Genomic DNA, 16,800 nt, shown 5'->3' on the forward strand with positions numbered 1-16,800 from the left:
GGCCAGCACAGCACTCCCGCTATGTCCTACATACGTTTTATTGGGAAAGCTATTTTGAGCAGTGTTAGACAGGGATGCAAAACCTGGGCTTGTCCTCTTATGCAGGAATTAACTCTATTCTGACATCCTTGACAGCAGCAAATTTTGACTTTCCTTACTGACCCAGAGAGCTAAATTCCAAAGGACATGAGGCACCCTAAAGTCCCATCCCCTGCAATGGATATAGTGTGATCTTCCTGCACATGGCCAAGGACACAAACTGGGACGGTCCTGTGAGTAAATGATGAATCAAAAGAATAGTGACTCATGAATTTGGCTTTCCAGTATTATGTTGTTATTGAAGCACAGACAAGGCAGAACACTTGTCCCCCAAATCAATGCAGGTTACACTTTGCAATAGAAAAGCTATTGAGGCTGGGTGCAGCCACAGGATGGTTGTGGGTGGCAGTGGCAGCACAGCAGCTCCCTCTCTCCTGAGCAGGACAGTCATGAAGAGAACAGACCTTCAGCACAGCCCTGTTAAACCTGCCCATGGTCAATACACACCCAGGGCTCCATTTTCCTCTGTCCCTCACAGCCTAAGGTACTCAGTGCAGCTACACTGGCATCAGATGGTCTTCTCCTCATCTGCAGTGGTGGAATAAGGGATCAGGACCAGGGATTTCTCAGTCAGTACCTCAATGTGTGGGCAATTTTTACTGTAACCAAGGGGATTATTTACAGCCTGGACACCATGACCCTTATCTTTTTCTATTCATTTCTCTGCAGCTACATCCTCTACAAGAAAAAAAAATAATCTTGCCATTAAGACAGAACTCGAATCATCACGTGCAATTTAATAAGATTAAAATAATTTTGACCAAACACGGGATGACAAACAAAGTTCTGTTTATGGTGAGATAGATGTAAAGCAGTTGTAGTGGTGATTTAGAATTGATTCGATCTAAGTGCATCTCAAAAAATTGTGAAATAGAATCTACCAGCTAAAACTAATGAGCACAAAACTACATTGATTTGGCCCAGGGTGGACAAATAGAACATCTGGCATATTTGGCACCGATGACACAGCTGGCATTGTTGGACCCGTTTCTGCAGAAGGTACAGATGCAGAAATGGGAGAATTGGTACAAACAGTGCAGATGGAACAGTTGGAACAGATGACAGTGGGCAGAGCTGGCGATGCTGGCACAGGTGTCATAACCTCAACAGCTGGCACAAGTTGTGACAATCCTGGGATTTCTTAGTGCAAGGCACATGTTCATTTTGGCTTTGGCTGCAGAGAGATAAGAGCATTTTATAATTAGTAAATGTGCCATTTAAAAAAGAACTTTTTTTCTCATCCTTAAGGACATCCACCTCCAACTGTTACAGCCTGGAATGTGGAGCATTTCTGCAAATTACAATTTCCCAGAGAAAACCACAATTGATAAATACAGATTTAATATAAGGTAATTAGACATTTTTATTCTCATATAGATAATAATCATGAATAGGATTTCTTCATAAGAGGTTTGTTAAAAAACATGGTCAGATCTGTAGCTTGATCATGGAGATTAAAACAAGCGTTGTCTTAAAGCCAAGGCTTGTTTACCACCAAATTGGTGGGCTATATTTTCCAAAAGTGCAATGCTTCACAATGAAACAGAGTTTGACAGAAGCCACTGGGAAGAGCAGGGCACCGGGTGAGCACCATGGAAATAGTTAATTCTTTGGCTGAAAAATGAACCATACTTAGGGCAAGAATGAAAAAATGGAGAAGGCACAATATTGCCTATTCTTTTGCAATGCAGCTTTGTTAAACATTATTGAAAATACCACCGGTTAGAGTCTGATTTTCATCTGAGAAAGCAAATACCTTGCTCTCCCTCGAGCCTCTGCTCTGCGAGTAGCTGTAACAAGGCAGTATCCTTTGATTCCTGTGGAAAGATAAGCAACAAGATGAAGTTCTTGCCAAGAATGTAAAACAGAAATTAATTCCTTCTTTTATTTCGGCTGTTAAATGCTATAGAGAGCAGGCAGGAAGTAAATTTTGCTGAAGTCTGGGGCCTGATCCTGCAAAACCTTATTCACGACTGTCTTCAATAGCAGCACAAGCATGCAGTGGAAGGGCTTGGAGGATTCAGCTTCCCTTTTCAGAAGACTTACACCCTGCAGAGCTTACTTGTTGGATATATTTCTGAATGCACCTTTTATCACGCTGCTTGCACAAAACCAGTTTTCACCAACCTGATTTCACTGCACAAAGAGACCGTTGGTCAGTATTTTTAGTAAAGAGAATTTACAGGAAAGAGGATTTAAGAAGAAAAAAAAAAAAAGGAAAGGACAAGACCCAGGACAAACCAATAAAATACTGAACTGAAAAATATTTAACAGCTTGAAAAACCTCAAATGAGTATGTACTGTCACGGCTGGAGAGGTTTTTAGTACTCAGCCATTTTAAGCAATTCTTTGTCCTCTGTTTAGTCGTGTGCTCCCCTACCTTGTTCTGTACAGTACAAAACCACTAGTTTGTCAGCCACACTTTGTATCTAGTGATAACTACAATCTAAACCTTCATGGAATAAAAAAAGGAATAGGTTGGAGCAGAGGAAGTTAAAGATGTGTTGCTCAGCTGTATTCCCAGCTATACCACAAGGACCAATGATAATGCAAGCAAGACCCAAATTTTCTGTCCCCTTATTTCAAGCACAGATAGCTACTGGTCTTAGCAGACTGCTATAACACCCAGCCTATAAATGTTCATAAAATCAGGAGTAGGTCCTTTTTATTGCCACAGCTGCAGTAAATAATTTTTCCAAGTTGCCAAGCTGATGAGGTGACCCTGGCAGTTCAAACCAGGTCTGCTTCCTTCAAGCCAAATTCAAGTAATAGCTGTAGCTCTCCTCGTTTCCTGGACATGGCCATGCAGCCAGCACTACCACCAGCTCCCAGCGGAGACCAGGAGCAACCCCCACAGCTGGTCACACAGCCATTCCTTCAAAGCTGCCAGCCACCACTGCCTGGTCATCACCTGTCACCCAGGAATGGGAAACCTACAGCAGGGACCAACCTGAATGTTTGACATGAGGGAAGGGAGATGAGGATTTCACCTGGGCTGCTGCCTCACTGTCCACTGGGCTTCTTGAGAAGAAATAAACTTGGTTTCGTGTGTTTTGTGAGTGCTTTGCTCTCTGCCTTTTATTTGATGGCTGCCTGCACACCCAGTGCTTCATAACCAGTGGATGTCTCATGAAAACATTCCTCTCTTGCTTCTGGCTGCAAACTTTTACGATGTGCTTTAATCCCCCCTTCAAACAGTTGCTGCACATGCTGGCTCACTGCTGTCCCTGGAGAACTACTGCCAGGCTGTGATATCCCAGCTGGGGTGGCAAGTGGGGGGGGAGGGAGGCAGCAGCTATTTCCCCCTCTGTACACCAGCAGACACACCCTGAAGAAAATTTTTATTCACCTTGGGGTCAGCTTCTTGCTTCTGGCAAGACCTACATTAAAATGCAGCCATTTGTTCATGGAAAAATGTAATGATAGCTGTCTTATTTTTTTCCCCTCTGCTCTATATATGCAGTGGGTGTCCCTTCACAAAACAGAAAGATCTTTTACTTTTGTAATTGGTGTTTCATTTTTATTTAGTCTACATGTTTATGATTTCAGTCTACCATGTTCTAAAGAGACCAAAGCTTACTCATAAAATTAACTTCTATACACCATTTTTATTCCATTTAAACCTTCAAAATAAAGGTCACATGGGATTTAATTACTGTCTATGACAGGTGCCACCTCTCTGCACAGAGACCGTATTTCACCCAGCTCCCCAGAAAAGAAGGCTGTAAATCATGGTCAAGATGCTGCTCAGTCATCATAGCTCAAAGTTTTCTCTTTTCTCAACATTCCGTGATTGAGGATCAGCTCCCCAGCAAATATGAATCATTGCATCTTCTCCAAAGTCAACATAATTCTGCTGATTACCTTACTGAGGATCTAGCCCAGTATATTATGGAAGCAACATCTCCATGAAATTGATTTTGGAAACAGAAGGGCAATTTTTCTAATATGATTGAAGCACACACTGTTGCGACAGCATTTACAGGTTGGAAATTGAGTTAGTAAATGGCCCTTTGTCTGCTTAGCATCACCCTTGATGGTCACCTCCTTCACCCAGTCCAGATGCTGCCACTGTGCCTGGCATGCTCTCCCAGTGCCATGTAAAGCTGCTTGTCTTGTCTGGGTACTGGTTTAGGATCAAGAAGGCTGTTTACCACGGATTCCTGGTGTAACCTGGAGCGAGAGCTTTATCTCCCCGCTATTCCTGGTATGTGAACCAGGGGAAACTTCCAGATTTCTGGGTCTGGCTGTGGGTATCTCAACCCACTTGGACAGGACACTAAAACCCACTCATCCTTGTGTCTTTTCTGCACCTCTGTAAAGCAGAAGTCTGGGCAGAGTGGCCACAAGGAGCCGTGGTGTGCCCTGGCCAGATGATTAACCCTGCTTGCCTCAACAGCCAGGGAGACAAGCTTTCAATTTATGAAAAACTCCATTCATAGCTTTTATTAAACCACTGAAATAGCCCTGTGCCCCCACTGTCATCTTACTACTTCTTTCTCTTCCCCAGATCTTTGCTACACTAAGTCAAATCCCCAGAATAAACCAGAGTAGTGTTTTCATTTACCACCTGTAAAGTGCCCAGACCCTGGGAGCCACTGCAGTCACCACAACAGTCACTTACTAGTCATTTATGAACAGAGTAGCACTAGCTTTTGCTGCAATTCCTTACCTTGCTTTGAATCAATTCCTATGTTGATGGAGTTAATCCAACTTTCTAAATGATTTTTTAACCTGATTTCTCTTCGCTGAAGTGATGTGCACTCTTGCATATACCAGCCTAACTTCTTTGTTATATCAGAAAGTTGTCTAGGGTTTGTTTTTCCCCACAGCATTTATGTAGATCCTTAATTCTAATCTGGACCATGCTCTTGCAGCTTCTGATCCAAACCTCAGTAAGGTCAATAGAAGTCTCTCCTTGAGCTCTGAATCAGGACATTTTCAATATTACCTGCTCCCCACATCATTTCACCAGGACTCACCTAGGTGTTTCAGCTGCATGCTGGGAGCCTGGAAAGAGCAAGGTGACACACTTCTCTTTGTCCAGCATTAATGCAGATTATTTGCACTTTCATCCAGAGGTATTTCTGGATTCCTCTCTGGAGAGTTTATGGAGTTAAACAGTCAGGAATTAACAGCCTGTTCCCCAAAGCTTACTCTTCTGACCTACAGGGCAAGTGTACTTTTGCAGAAAATTCCCAAATTCCAGAGGCTCTTGCAGACTGCTTTTTCAGCAGGCTTCAAGGGGGAATCAGAGAGACAGGTCTGCCTTCTCTTTCCTTGCCTTGGGTAGGTCTATTAGCAGAGCACCTGCAAAAGTGAATAACCTACAGCAGTGAGTTGCAGCACTACCCAAATGCCCAGGAAATAAGTGCTGGTGCCTTTACACCGTGCAAAATTAACTCCATATTTTGCCTCAAAGACTTCACTGGTGCTGTGTGCTGAGCACAGTGCTGCTGTTCTGCATGCTATCAGAATACAGCCCTAAGTGCTTTCCTGGACTAGGTCCCAATACCTGTACATTTGCCTTGGAAGATAAAATAAGTAATGATATACAGGGCTGGGTGAGAGTCATCTCATTAAATTGTCTGCTTTTTCTTGGCTACTGCAGGTTTTCTGATGCGTTTGTGGCTGAGAGAGGACAAATGCCTCTGCAGATTCTCTCTTTGGGGTTTACTGAGCTTTGCACACTCAAGCAATAAGCATACACTATCTTTTCCAGACTAGACCAGACCTTCCTGTACCAGCCAAATATGAAATTTCAGTATTGAATCTATCCAGAAGAACTGCATGTCCAGGTTCTTCAGAGGTCTAGCTATGTCTCACAGTAGTTGTAATCACTTTGGGAAAGACAACCTCATTTTTCTCTCAGCTTTGGATCATCTTTGTCATCTTAAGCCTATGTGACCAGCCTCCACTTTCACTCTAGGCAGCCCCTTTCACTTGTAGCCAAAGAACACAAACTTGTGAAGTTGCAAAGCCATCTGCAGCACACTTTCACTCTTTTCACATACCAGGCACAGCTCTGTATTTCATCTCAGCTGTTGAGCTTGGGCAGGGTTTGCACAGCCTCTCTTCCCTGGACCCTGAAAAAGAACCTTCTCCCATGAGGAAATGCTCTTGCTATTATAAATGGCAATGCAGACCATGATAAAAATGATGATGCTTGTTTTGTCTCACTGGGATAGTCCTTTCTTCACTTTCTGGTACTCAGCCCATCAGGATCTTGGATGAAGCACAATTTATTGAGAGTTCTGGCACTGGTATCACTGAATTATATTTAATTCAGCTGTTCAGCCACAAAACCTCAGTGCTGAAGCACTGCACATCAGGCTTCACTGCCTTCCAGCAGGTTTCTCTATTCTTTGTTGTTTTATCTGCAAAGCTTCTTTAAAAGCAGCTGTTCTTCACTCAGTCTGTAAATTATTAGAATCATCTCTTTGCAGCATTTCGGTAGCCATTCTGCAGCAGAATTTCTTCTTACTTATGTTTTCAGGTGTTCATGCACTTTTAAGCAATTCTAGCTCAAAAGCGGATTCCTGATTCTTGGTCAAATATTTCTGCAATATGTGTTGCACAGTTACTATTAACAATACTAATTGTCATACTAAAAGAATTCTGCTGAACAGGAAATGAGTTCCACACTCTGTTAGTATTAGAAAATGGTACCACTCATTCCCTATAGATGTGATAAATAACCAGCATAAAATGGTAGATTTCCTGGAAGGCAAAGGTTAAAAAAAGTCAGAGGGGCACTGAGATGATCTCCAATCTGACAGGAGAGTCTAGGGGGAAACCTTCCCTGCTCTGAGAGAAACAGCTGGAAATCACCCCTGTTTTGAGGGAGAGGGAGGAAAAGAGGGAGAAAGAGGTGAAAAGGAAAGAGGAAACAGAAAGGAAGAGGAAAGTAAAAGTGAAAGCGGAAAACGAGAAAAAGCAGCTTGCTAACAAAAAATGGTTTTATGCCAGTTTTTGGAGGGTTAACCTTTGAAGTCAATGAGATTGACTGATCAAGGAGACAGCTATCTACTTCACAGGACCATGACCCAGAAGCTGGCAGCTTAAGAAACCAGAGGTTAAAGGGAAGCAAGCATTTGGATAAGAAGGAGAAGGAACAGCTGTCTCCTACGTGGGAGGCAATCAGCACATAAAAATGTTTGGTTAAGGAGCACGACACCTGCACCTGGCAGGGGCAGATCCTCCTAATCCCTGCCAGCAGCTGGCCGCCCGCATCGCCCCGGCCCCGGGCATGCCTTGCTGCCGTCAGGGCTTCCTGGTGCTGCTGACCGGGAAATTTAAAAGGCATTTGTGACCCTTCCAATGGGCCCATGGAAAAATTTGCCCCTGCAGTCTGAGGCCCTGCAAACTTTCCCTGTCCAGCTGAGCTGTTCCTACCAGCTTTAACTAAGAGCAGAGACTGTAGGGCTAGGTTTTGTCATGCCTTTTAATAATTATGTAAATAGACCATCTAATTTACTTCAGTCATAGCCACCCACTAGTCAGTCTGTGTGGCAGTCTTGGAGATACAATTCATGAGACTGGAAGGACAAGGCTGCACTCATCATGCAAGTGTCTCATTCTTCCAGTCACACCTGTGGTGCATCAATTTCTTGTGGTGCAGGACATACACTTACATCCACTGCCTTGGCAGCAGTCTTGATTTGCACCACCATAAAGCAGGACCCACCAAATTTGCATGCAAAAATACATACCATGTGATTTTATACTTTCCTTATCAGCCAAAGTTTCTACATTCTTACATACTTAGACACCAGGAGGCAAGGATTGCACCAAAGAGGCACTTGGTGTTCAATAACACTTGTGATCTCCTATCATCTCTGCCTGCTTTCACAGAACAGGAGCTTTCTTCCAAGCTTCCACAGGTGATCACATCCACTGCTGTACCCTGGCTCTCTACTCAGCAAACCTGACAGAAACCTGTGTGCTCATCCCAGATTTTCATTGCAGTCTGTGCATATTCCACAGATGCACACACAGAATCTCCAGAGCCCTCACCGAGTTTATGTAATGCTTCCCTTCATCACATGCTGAAACCACAAAAGGTGTCTCCTATGAGACATCTGCCCTCATGGAGGAAAATGTCAATGAGATTTCAGGGAAAAAAGAAAGGGTCTTCTCTGAATCCAGCTGAAGTATCCAGAGCAGTCACACCCCAGGCATCAGCAAAAAAAAAAAAAAACCTAACAAACTAGTGTCTGCACAGTTTCTGTTACTTGCAGTATGTCAGAAAAAACACAACCAAACCTTAATATTTTTTAGACCTGGTTGAGCTTAGAGTGTTATAAGTAGCTAGAGAAAAGCTCAGCAAGTCTGATATGGTTGTTACTGAAGAAAAGCCAGTACAGAACACCATGAATTGTCGAGGTAATTCTGTATCCACAACCAATGCCATCATGCTGGCAGGCAAGTTTTTGTTAGGCTGTCACATCTACGTCAGTTCAGAAGTGGTGTCAGATATTGCCACAACAAATTCTCTTGTTATAAAAAATTGGGGTGCATATTTTTATAACATTAATATATAAGAGATAAAATGGTTGGAATTCATACCAGTTGGCACTCAGTATAAGAGTCTTGTTTTGGCTGATATATACAGCATATTGGGAGAGCAGGAAATTTGCTTTCTCTGCAAACATGATGACTTTCCTCAAATCAGAATTCTTCCCCTCCTGTTGAATATTGCGGGGGCTTTTCACAATTGAGCGGAACGAATTTAGGGCTGTAAGTAATTGAGAGTTGGCTGCTTGCATACAGGAAAAAAGGAAGACAAACAAAATGTCACAGTGATTATTTTTATCTCTGTAAAGTGTGTGAAATTAATTTATGAAAGCAACATTTTTGCCCTTTTGAAAGTATACGTACACAAGTTAGAAGTCTGGGTGGTTCTCTCCAGGCTACCAGGAAAGCAAAACATCTACTGTATATCTGCCCTTTAATCTAGCAGATCTTTATTTGCAGAACTGGCTGAGCATCATGTTTCTGTATCTGTACTTCTGCCAAGTGCAGAACCAGATTTGGTTCTTAGATATACTGGTTCAAAGCTGGAAGAATCTGTCTGGCTTCAGCACACACTGATGAAGAAGAAGAGCAGAGAAGAGGACATCCTCAACCTTTTCTGTTGGTAGGGATGCCCCTGTCTACATGGAGTTTCGCTACTTAGGAATTATTTATTTTAGGTAATATTAGGTATTCTGTCTGTGGTTGGACAGATGGGAAGAAATGAGGTAATGCTCACAGGAGCTGAACCCTGTCACCTTGAACTGGGGCTCATCCCTGGTGTAAGGCAGTTCACTTTTCTTAGTCACTCCACTTAGATGAAGCTGTGAAAGCAGAGCTGTTGCTCAATCCCACGTCAGCCTGCATGCTACCAGTCATCCTATTAAACCATCCTAGCCAAGGTCAGTAGGAAGACCTGAGATCCAGGGGTTAAAAAAAGTCAAACAAACCTAAGTGAAAAATAAGTCAGTCTGTATGAGCTTGGTTTATGCAAAGGTAAATTGATATTTGTTATACAGGTAAGGAAATATTCTGAAAGCCAGTTTTTACAGCATGAAATCCAGAAAAGGCCAAAATGGACAACAGTGAGGAGGCAAGGAAGCTGCTTGTTGGGTATGCTGAGGTTCCTCCTATCTTCCTTGGAGACTGCCCCAAACTGCTGCTGGTTTTAAATACTCCTCCAGGGATTATCCTTGGAATAATGTAGGCTTTTAAGGTCAAACAGAAGCAGAACTGTTAGGGGAGAGATTTTCATTTGGCTGTTTAAATGGCAGATTCTCTGATTCAAGGAAGGGGTGGGAGAAGGGTTACATTTTTAGGTGACACTCCAGAAGTTCAGTTCACAGAGAGAATACGAGATGTGCTCCTCTCAGGAAGAAAAACTAAGTTACAGCGCATTATACCCCTCTTCTTCTTCTTTGCCCAGTTTCATCTGCTCCTCAGCTTTGCTTGATTATTTTCTTTTGTCATTAAAATTTCCTGTAGCTACTCATCTTTCTCTAAACTTATATGGTTCTTCAACCTTTCCTGGACACTTGAAAATATTTTTTTCTTAATTACTCCCACCCTGCCCCTAATACTGTCAGCTACTCCTTCACATCACTTATGAAGGGGTGCTCCAAACTCTGTAGAAACCCCATTTTGATTCATTGACACAGCTGGTGGTGGCTCTAACATCTTTTCACTGGTGGGGAATCTCAGCAGAAACTTTCGTAATAGACAAGTATGTGTGTGTGTATATGTTACCAAAGGTTTAAGAAAGAAAAGTCATTCAAAACAAGAATAATATGGGATATTCATTATCAGTGTAACATCATCAAGGTGAGAATGTTAATTGTTGCATGATAGTAAATAGAACAATTGGACATTATTTTGTAAAGGACCTTGTAGCTTTCTCCTGACTGCTGCTTTTCAGGCTTGCCCTACCACTTGAGCTCAAGGATGGCCAGGGAAACCTCCTCTGAAGGCTACTATGTAGGTACCCTGTGTCTGGTCTGCCATGGGTATGGCCTTTCCTGATGTGCCACCATGCTGGGGCTGACTCTAGCAGGGCCAGCATCTGCACTTTGTGCATAAGGAAATAAGTCTCAGAAAGGTTTCATTAAAGGCTGTGAAGTTCTGGTAGGGATGAACCAATTGTCTCCACGGTAAGAGCACAGATATATCTCTGTTTAAAAAGTGAAGAGATAAGGAGCATAAATTGGACCTAAAAGTAGCATCAGCTGCAGGCAAGGGAAGGAGATGGCTGTCACCAAGGTGCTAGGGAGCAGCCTTAATACCTGCAAGATCCATGAGCTGCAGTTTCAAGCAGTTAGAAACTCACAGGCATGAGGATGGGGTGGGGTGGGGACAGATAAAGATGGACTGCTAGACCTGCATAATCTAGGTAGCAAAATAGCAGCCTTCAGATCCCCTCCCTCCCTTGTTAGTGCTCCCTCCATGAACAATTTCACTGAGACCAATTCACTGACCACACTCTTGTTCCAAGCGATTCCAGGCACCAGAATCAGTTCACCAGGAGGTCAGCATTACCACTTATTCATGCCTATGGCAGAATGCTTTCTTGCCCTTAACATTTTAAGACAGCATGAGGGCAGCTTTACAAGAGTACTATTCATCTTTCAGGGCTGCTGTTTGGAGAATTGTTCCTGTACCAGCATTGTCACTGATCTGCACCCTGAGTTTGGTTACATTTCCTAAACCTTTTCCATACTCATTCCACCACCAGTAAAGTCAGACCACCAATACTGGGCCATCTGCTCTATCTATAGGCACAAGATGCAGTAAACACATGAAGATTGTAACATAAATCCAAGTCCTCATGTGAAAGCTCTGTAAACATTTATTATTACTGTCTTAAAAGATTAACCAAAGAAATGTAATGCAAATGCTAACAGGGACAAATCTGTCTAGGTGTGGAGATTACGCAAAGTTTTCTTTGTAATTTTCTTTGACATTTTCTAAATATGACCAAAACATGGAGCTTCAGTTTGCTGTCTTAATTAACAAGCCTATTAAGCAGTAATATGCAGGAAGGCCTTGCCAGGAACAACCACCAGTTATGGAAGCACATGTTACTTCAGGGAATCCGATGAGGAAGTTGGGTACCCTGGAAGTATTCCTGCATGTCATGGCATTTGATCAAAACAGGTTGTAAATGTTCTGCTCCATCAAATGATAGCTTCAACAGAAAGGAACCAACACAGCAAGAGACACAACCAGTATAGATTTCTCTATTTGTTATCTCTTTTACATATATATATATGTATATGTGTGTGTGTATAATTTCTTGCATATTTTTTCTTAAGAGCAAAGAGACAAGAAAGACTCTAAAATAAAATTGACTTGGTGGTTTCGGAACCATAATTTAGATTTTGGCTACTTGTTTTCCAAGTGTACCAGGGAATTCTCTCTTCACTCTCTCTTCTTTCAGCTACAGGTATCTCCAAAATTTACCAGGGCAGGAGATGCTCCTTAAATAAGGTAACCTATTTTTAGCAATGTTTCCAAATATAATACCCCTATTGTCTTAATTATGTTACCATGGTGGCCAATTTGGAATGGGAGGGAAAAGTTTTTGGAGCATTTCCATGCCAGATTCCCTGCCTTGAGCATGGAGCAAGTTTAATTTGCTAATTACAGCTGAGGGCTTATCTAGACACCATGCCCCTTACAGCCAGAATGGGTACAAAGTCACAGTTTCGATGGGCATGACCTCATCTTGGCTGATGCCACACATTTCTTCCAAGGTGAACCTTTACATTCCCCAATGTGAGCAGTGTGTAAACTAGTTTATGCCAATGACATGGAAGTTCTAACAGAGGAAATATATCAATGTAATAATTATGAGTCATCTCAATAATAATAATAAATGAAGCTGAAATATTTGTACTCACACAGACAAGGTGAACCTATATGATTTTGAGTTGCTTAGCTCGGTTGGGATTTTTCACACGAAAAGTGTAGTTTAACTTACCCCTCATGGATGTTGGAAGCAACCAGCAAGGACTGGTGATACTTCTGACCTTTCACAAGGTGAATGTGTGGCTGTGGTCTCCCCACTTTGGTAAGCTCAGCTTCAGCTGAGGCACACAGCTGATCACGAAGGGAAAGGTTAGTTCCCTTCTGAGAACAGTGGGGAGGATTACAGCTTAGCTCAGTACATGCAATTTATCACCAATATTAAGACCTCTCCCAAAAGAAGCTGAAGAGTTTTGCCCAGACGTAGCAATCCTACTAAAAGGACTTAGAAATGTTCATCATCACTGAAAGTACATTTAACTGAAACACTGGAATTTTTTTGTTGTAGAAAATGAAAATGATTTTATCAAAGCTACTACAGAATACCTGCAATGTACAAAGGGTTGTGTGTGGGGTTTTTCCTCTGTTTTTTCTTGTTTGGTTGGGATTTTTTAAGTGGTGTTTGTCTACAAACACCTACAGTGGCAACTATGTCCTTTGCAATACGTAATGCAATGTGCTGCTGTTGGAGCCCTGGTACTTCAGTTATTTTAGGGCAGTTATGTCAGAATGAAAGGGAAAAAACCCGCCTCAGTGCTTTACATTTAAAAACTACTGGCATGACATGTGCTAATTCATTAAAAAAAATCTCATTCATCAAAACAATTCATTTTTTGTTTGAACAGGCTGAATAAACAGTTTCTTACTGATTTAATCCTGGCAGCCTTTCTAGTGACAAGTGGCTCCAGTTCATGTACAAGCACCACAGTGTCCTTAAGTATCAAGAACAAATTGGGTACATAAAGGACATTTAGTGATCACCTCTGCATGACTGCCCAGCATTCCCACTCGCCTTTTTCTCCCCCTCTTTTAATTATTTTTCTATTGTAGCAAATGCCATTAAAATCTTGAGTTTATCAGAACATTCTGAGAAACATCTGGGTTGGAGCCTTTCTTTTCTTTCTCCTGCCAATGATGGGCTGACATGGCATGAAATGTTGTCCTGAATCAGCACTAGATTGTGTACTTTCAAAAAAGGTCACAGAATAGTGCTGGAACAGTGAACAGCCACATGGAAATGTGATTACTGAAGAGCTCATCCTTGTGAAAATAAAGAAAAAGTTACAATATTTTCAATTCTTTGAAATATATACTTTCATTTTGATTATTATCTCCTTTTTCAATCAGACAGTAAGCATAAAGGCAAAATCTTTGGGCCATGAGGAAGAATATGTGCTAATATCTAATTGCTACATAAGTGTGTGACCAAAAAACAAAATTAAAAATAAATCAACAACTAGTTCACTTGCCCTGAATTGATCAGGGAGTTGGACTGGATGATTGTTGTAGATCCTTTCCAACCAAAATACTCTATTCTATTCTACTGTGTTCTATACTACTCTATTCTATTCTGTTACAAGTCACTTGGTTCTTCTGAGTCAGATCCAGTCAATCTGAGATTAATTCCTCTCACACGAAGTGGATGTTTGTCTCTGCACTCTGAACTTCAGAATTAGTCCCTTGGCTCAGCACTATTTGGCTGCTCTCCACACCATCTTTCAGGACAGCTTTGCCTTGAAACTGCTAGGGAAAAATGGCACCCTCCTGTACTTGAGTTCTGTTTCTTTTGCTGATATAGTTGTGCTACCATTTTAGCAATGAACATATTTTTTTCCTGGTTTTTGTAGGAGCGCATTCTGAAGAGTAACAGCTTTCACTGTCAGGGTGAACCTGGGTGGTTTTCTCTTCTGTACACCAGCCATACCACCACTAACCCTCCAACTCACATGGGAGGCCAGTTCTGACTGGGAAATGCACACAGCCTGCTCCACAGTGACTGGAAGCCAACACAGGGAGAAGCAAGGAGATTTGGTCTGCATGATTGGTAGTATCCCCAAGACATGGGAGCCAGAAGAGGCCAAAATAGAAAGTCAGCTTATTTCATCTAGTGAGCAGCAGGGAAAAAGATGATTTCTTCTCCCATATTCTAGGCTATTTTTCAGACTACTAACAATGTGGTCATCTTTTCTTCTTTTTTTCTCTTATCAGGTATGTTTTACCAGTATGGATGAATACAAGAGTTTTTTATATCAGTCTTATTGGTCAGGTTTCATCAGAAGATTCCACATAGCAGCTTATGTGGACAATGATAGGTGGAAATGTAGATTTCTCAGTGGCACCCAGCACTTAATGTTCCCCTCACAGAATAGGAATGGGGACTTTCCCAGCTGAAATGTATCCACTTAAAGATGAGTTGCCAACAACTGCAAAAATTAGGTTACAATTTTGAGAATGAAAATAATTTCCCTTCAAAATAATGTGCAAAAGTTGTATTTTTTTCTAAACCTTCCCTTGTCTCCTTACTATGTGTCACCTAAAAACTACATGACCTTGAGCTGAGCAGTTAGTACTTGTATTAGTCAGTATTTCCAACTATAATTCACATCTTTATAAAGAAATCCCACCCTTTTTAAATTGAACAAATTGAAAAACTAAGTAACAAAAATCCTCAAACCTTTGAAAAAGCTCAGATCTGTCACTCCTGGGCATACTGTAATCTTAGATCTCCTCCTCTTCTCCTCTTCCAAGTGCACACAAGGAAAGAAGGGAGCCTGGCAGCTACCGAGTGATTTACAAAAAATCAAATCGTGCATGACAATTTCCAGAGACTTTTAGCTGCATATGTTCAAATGAAAGCCCATGCAAGTTTTTGGGGGGTTTGGCTGACTGGTTTTCCCATGAAAGTCATTTAAAGCTGGTGGTTTGAGCCACTTTCACTTTTTAATTAAAGCTTAATGATGGTGGAAGGCAGGGAGGACTCTGCCAGCCTGATAAAAGTAGTATGGATGAGTCTGTCTGGAAGACACTCATCACAGCATACAAACTGTGTGGGCTGGGCACACATAGGGAGCTTGTCACTGCCATGTGAACATTAATCTCACATGGGGAAAATCCCCAGGACTTCTTTTGACCTCATAGTCTTCAGTGGCCTCCAAGCAGGAATGTAGCCAGGGGAGAATGGAACAGCAAAGTGGCTAAGGCAGAGGGGGGAATGGAGCCAAGCAGTCCAAGTTGTATATCCAGCAAGGAAACACATAAGCTTCAGATATCTTACCTTGCAGATTCATGGCACAAAACCATATTTTGAGGGAGTATTAATGGAGGTCTGGCTGCAGCACTTTAAACTCTTGAGAAAAGCAAATGTTAGGAGAGAGATTTGACCAGTCTGTCTGCAGACACTGATCTCTTTAGTTTCCCCAGTAAGAGTGTGAACACATTACACCTTCCAGAGGATGTGCAAGCAGAAGGCATGCAAGGTTTTGGAGTATTGTTTTCACCAAGCATTAAAAGGACATTTATAATGCATCCAGAGAGCTTCCACCATTTCAGAATTGGAAAGTGTCTCCCACAGCTGTGTGGGATAAGGTTAACATTCCTGTGTTTCCCTAGCTCTTTCCTCTCTGACTTTCATCCTCAGAACAAGCTCAATCCCTTCTTACCTCACTGAAAGCCATCTTTGCACGCATTTCTCCTTCCTGTTTGCATCTTTTTGTCCTCCTCTTCTTTCACTCTCCAGCTTTCCCTTCAGCTCCAGCTTGCTTCCTGTCCCGCATCACCTTCCCCCATCTGCCACATCCTCCACACAGTCCCCAGCTCCTGCTGCTGCTGCGGGACCAAGCACTGCCGGAAAATACCCTCCTCTGCCTCGGGAGGAAGTGGCAGGTTTAGGAGGGCTACTGAGCCCGGGAGAAATTTACAGCAGCAACTCCTGCACGCCTGCCTGTGGGTGCAGAGAGACCCAGCACCATAAATCTGTTCTCCCTCTGGATTTGCAAGATTTTTTTTTGGGTAATCTTGGGAGAAATTACTTGCTTAGAAAACATCTGTTGCCATACAATATCAGAATAGAGCAGGAAAAAGGGAAGCTCCTCACCTCAAATTGTGTCACTTTAAAAGCCACCACTCCCAGTTTTTGCAGCAAAACAAAGAAAGTCTTGTTGGGGCAGTGGGCACCACTTCCCCTGCAGCTGGTGCTGGAGGTGGAATAGCTTTCCTTGCCAGTTGTGGGCTACTTCACAGATGTCCTTTTGTTCCCCTTTCACACTAGCCACAATTTCCTCTTAAACTTTAATCCTCTCTCCGTTTCTAATGTATGCAAATATATGCCAAAAATCAAGTCAGTTACAAGACAGAGCAAGTTATTGGGGTGGGGGTGGGAGGGAGGGA

General features: G+C 42.3%; 1 long non-coding RNA gene across 1 annotated transcript; it reads right to left on the reverse strand.

The window, feature by feature from the left end:
• Window positions 1–311: 311 nt before the first annotated feature.
• Window positions 312–16,449, reverse strand: LOC146439394 (uncharacterized). Its single transcript, XR_014851245.1, has 2 exons — window positions 16,074–16,449; window positions 312–1,273 (listed from the first exon to the last, which is right to left on the reverse strand). It is a non-coding gene; the product is annotated as an uncharacterized LOC146439394 (long non-coding RNA).
• Window positions 16,450–16,800: the final 351 nt, after the last annotated feature.

This window comes from Lichenostomus cassidix, chromosome 3, assembly GCF_008360975.1.
Source record: "Lichenostomus cassidix isolate B80296 chromosome 3, HeHo_3.0, whole genome shotgun sequence".
Lineage (NCBI taxonomy): Eukaryota > Metazoa > Chordata > Aves > Passeriformes > Meliphagidae > Lichenostomus > Lichenostomus cassidix.